We start from the raw sequence: 4,564 nt of genomic DNA, 5'->3' as shown, positions 1-4,564 counted from the left end.
CTGGGGTGTTATTTGGAATATTCCCAACCCATATAAAAGATTCAACATTTTATGAAACTCTGAAATATTTGATATCATATGTTTGGGTGATTTCAGTAGCTTTTAATATTTAAATCAAAAGCCAAATGTTTTGTAAAAATAAGTTTCAACCCTGAATTGTTATTTCCAATATTTATCAAAAATGATGAACTTTTATGAAGGCCATTTTGAGTTCATTGATTTATCACAATTTTGAATTGAGTTGAATATGGAGTTACTAGAGTTTTTCTCTTTGATTTCCATTTTCACTTTTAGATGCAATATTAAACATGAGCACAATCTTGCTAGACTTCAAAGGGTAGCTAGGGACCTGACATGATTGCTATGATTCCTTGGATTCATTTGAAATATCCCTTTTTCATGAACTTGATACTTGCTATGCTTCTGGCCATGATGCTAATATGATTTATTTTTATGGATATAAACTTGCTATAGTTACTTATGTTAAGCATGAAATTGTTGCTATTGCACCCACACATGATAGTCCTATTATATTTTTGAATTCTCCCAACTACACCATATCAGAGAAGTTTGCACTTATTAAGGATTATATTTATGGTTGCATTTTACCACTACACATGATTATTTTGATGAATATAATATGCATGTGGTTTCTACTCCTACTTGCAATTATTATGAGAGAGGAACCAAATCTTCATCTCTCTATGTTTCCAATACGAAAAAATTGTAAGAAACTACTTATGCTATGTATTGGCCTTTACTTTGTGTGAATGAATTGTTCTTTTATGACATGCCAATGCATAAGAAGAGAGTTAGACTTTGTTGTCACATGATATATATATCACTTTATTCTCACTACTTAATTACAAATCATTCTTAATTAAAATTGGCTTTGATATACCTTGAGATACGGGTGGATCAATTACTTGAACACTATATGCCTAGCTTAATGGCTTTAAAGAAAGCACTGCCAGGGAGACAACCCGAAACTCTTAAAGAGTCATTTATTTCTGTTGTTTGCTTTTATAAATTTTTAAAATAAAAAAATATAGAGGGGAACTTAAAACGTTTCCAAAAAGAGAAGCGATTGGAAGGTTATGCATTGGAGACGTGAGGGTCGACCTTGAACACCGATGTTCATGCTCATGGAAGCAATGTAGATTTTTTTCAATACTTACTGACAGAAATAATTATACACTTGCGAAAATCCATTGTAATATAAAAAATAATGTGTCAAGATTTTCCTTTAGGATGATTAGATTGCTTCTTGGTATGTGCGGTGCAAAAATAGAAAGTTTGGCTGTAGTGCGTGAATTTACCTTTTTTACTGGAATGTCAAACTTTTCTGAAATTTTAACACAATAATTCTTTGCAATTTGTTTATTTCTTATTAAATTTTCAGAGTTTGTAAAGTTACATAAGTATGGTCGATGTTCAGATTACTAGACTGTCCTGTTTTTGACATATTCTGTTTTTGATGCATTGTTTTGCTCTTTTTGATGAAACTATCGATTGTATCAGTAGTATAAGCCATGGAGAAGTCACAGTTTGATGCACACCCATTTAGTTTTCATATAGAGCTTTCATAATCTTATAGATCTTAGTGCATCCGTTGCATGGCAATCCCTACTCCTCGCATTGATATCTATTGATGGGCATCTCCATAGCCCATTGATACGCCGAGTTGACGCAAGACTTTCTTCTTCACTTTTACCCCTTTGAAACCTACCACCATATTCTATTCCACCTTTAGGCTATATTCATGATTCACGCTCATGCATTGAGTGAGTAATAAAAAGCTGAAGCGCGTTAAGAAGTATGATCCAATTTCTTGATTTGACACCAGGATGCTCATGATTTTGTACCTTATGCTAGGAAGACCAAGCATGAGAGGCCACTTCATTCATCTACAAAAATGGGTAGAAACATTATTAAACATGGCAACAAGAACATATAAAAATTGTGCAGCAACATTATTAAATATGGCAGTAAAAACATATGAAAAATGGGCAACAACATTGTTAAATATGGCAGCAAAAGCATATAAAAATGAGAGCAACATTATTAAATATGGCAACAATAAAGTAGATATGTTTCGTCACATATGATAGCAAGAATTCGCACAAACATGGCAACAAGAATTCACATAAACGTGGCAGCAATAACATAGATATGTTTCATTACATCATAAAGACACGTGTTCATACAAATAGTTCAAACATGGTTTGTTTGGAGGACAAGGTAGTGGAGTACTATTTGTTCATTTGTTCATGTTTCCTATTGAGACAATCAAGCCTCCCCTATTTTGTTTCAATCAACATGAATAACTCTCTATAGTTGGGTTGGAGGACAAGGTCGGTGGCTGTGAAATATAAAGGAGTTCCCTCCTCAGCCCCACACTCCTTCATCAAAGTCAGAACTTCCTTCATAGTAGGAACACCACTTGTTGGAGCATGAGTTTATGCTATCTCCGAGTTTATATTCCCAATTGTTGCCATGTACTCACGTAGAAATGGGTTCTTGTCCTCTTTAGCTGACTCGTCAATGAACATGAACTTGGCTTTGCGCTTCACGTTTTTTGGAGAGACCTTGTCCTCCTTTGCTAACTTGCACTCATTTTGTGAAACTCTAACCTCCTTTCCCGCCTTTGCATCATCCTCGGACTCCGCTCCAGCATCAAGCATATCATCATCATTTGCTATGTCCGACATCTTCCCAGGAATAGATGATGTTTCTCCGGTGACATGTGCCTTGGCGAACATGACATGCATTGATTCCAAGTTGGCCACCCCTTTTTTATATACTTTGCATGCTTAGGATATTTCTAAACAAACAAAATATAGCATAATATGTTAGAAATAGCACAAACAAAATGATACAACAAAATAAATGATACTACATACCTTAAGATGAACATTCCACCAATCATCTTTGGCTGCGATAGTTTTCTTCACATCATCTCAACCTAGCCCCGTTGCGTGATTTTTCAATACCATGAACTGTATATATTGCCTCTTCAACATGTCCCATTTGTTTTTGAACTTAATTTGAGTACATCTTTTCCCAACCCTGTCAAAGAACTTCACTTCAACATGTTTGTACCCTCTACGGTTCAAACATCCCTTTGGCCTATTACCTTTCTCCACCTCTTCTTTGCATATATCACAAAAAACAGTTATGTGATGTGCATCCCAATTTTCCTTTTCCTTTTCCATCTAAATTCACAACAATGGTTTCAAGAAAATAAGATAATTACCAAACACTTGTTAATGCACATTTTTCTGCCAAATAAGAGAACATGACCACCAGTCCACCAATAGCAGCCGAGCATGACCAGCAGTAAAGAGGAGAAGGGAGGCAGGGCTCGACGGGGATCATGGGGCTCACCTGCCTAAGAGAACAAGAGCACGGGGGATGCGAGATCGATGACATGAGGAGGTCGGCGACCGACGCGAGGAGGGGTGCGAGATCCATGGCGCGAGGGATCACGACAGCGGATGGGGGCGGGGGCGGAGGCGGAGGCGCCGGTGGCGCATCGACCGGGACGACGAGCACCTGGCGGCGGCGTGGGGAACCCTAATCACTAGAGAAGGAGGTGACGAGGGTGAGTTCTGTCGAGCAGGGTGAATCGGGCCTGGTCATGTGGATCGATTATATGGCAAAGGTGGGTAATTTCAGCCGAACTTTACGGGTATGTTAGAAGAGCCACGCAGTTGAAGCCAGGAAAGCACCTCCGTGGTTGATTTCTCTCGTAGGCATATTTTTGGCTGCGCTTCGATGTAATCCAGCCGATAGTTTTGCCCTTTGGTTATGATTCAGCTTTCCAGCAGCGGAATCCAACTACAAGAGCTAAACTAAACAGGGTCGTTGTGATGTTTTCCATCAATTTTCTGAACTGTCTTGGAGTAAGCACGCAGGCAATACTGATGAAGCCCAGTAGTTGACACTTCGGCATCAGCCGTGGGCTCACATCGTCTCGTCGCTATCTTGCCGCAGCTGGAACTAATCTTACATTCAAAGCTCTTGAGCAATGGCTGATTAATCTAATGTTGTGACACTAATAAGAGTTGTCCATATTTCTTGTCAACTCTACTATAAATACAAACATATGCGTTGCACTACTTTTGGACAAATTGTAATCAGTGGCTATCATTACATCTACATCCAGTGTATGAATCTGAACTTATAATTTCTCTACTACGTTTGTGTTTATATACATGCTTTCTCTTTTAACATATGTCAATTTGCATGCTAGTACAATCAATTTACAACCACATGGGGAGAATTTACTTAAGATATTAGGTTTAGCTTTGTTAAGATCATGGTAATTTTCTGTAATTTTCGTGTTGTGAGTTCTTTATTGTTCATTCTCTTGTCAATATATTTGTACCAGTTAATACTATCAAATGGCCCTTACTATGTCTGAAGTTTGAGCTATCGTACTAGACAAGTAGATTCTACTCTAACTGATTCCCTTCTATCTTGTGCAAGCCGCCTCCTCCCCTCCTCCGACGACATCTTCGCGATGCAGCTGTTCACCGACACGAGTAAGGATGCACAGTGC

At 38.1% G+C, this 4,564-nt stretch overlaps 1 long non-coding RNA gene across 2 annotated transcripts; it reads right to left on the bottom strand.

Annotated features, from left to right (window-relative positions):
* Window positions 1–2,141: 2,141 nt before the first annotated feature.
* LOC123395883 lies at window positions 2,142–3,873 on the bottom strand. 2 transcript variants are annotated; one of them, XR_006609850.1, is made up of 3 exons: window positions 3,388–3,824; window positions 2,904–3,215; window positions 2,142–2,824 (listed from the first exon to the last, which is right to left on the bottom strand). It is a non-coding gene; the product is annotated as an uncharacterized LOC123395883 (long non-coding RNA). The 2 variants fall into 2 exon arrangements; XR_006609849.1 differs by having other exon boundaries at window positions 2,904–3,873.
* Window positions 3,874–4,564: the final 691 nt, after the last annotated feature.

This window comes from Hordeum vulgare, chromosome 5H (assembly GCF_904849725.1).
Source record: "Hordeum vulgare subsp. vulgare chromosome 5H, MorexV3_pseudomolecules_assembly, whole genome shotgun sequence".
Taxonomy (NCBI): domain Eukaryota; kingdom Viridiplantae; phylum Streptophyta; class Magnoliopsida; order Poales; family Poaceae; genus Hordeum; species Hordeum vulgare.
The sequence above is the reverse complement of the archived record's forward strand: the minus strand, read 5'-3'. Positions and strand labels throughout refer to the sequence as shown.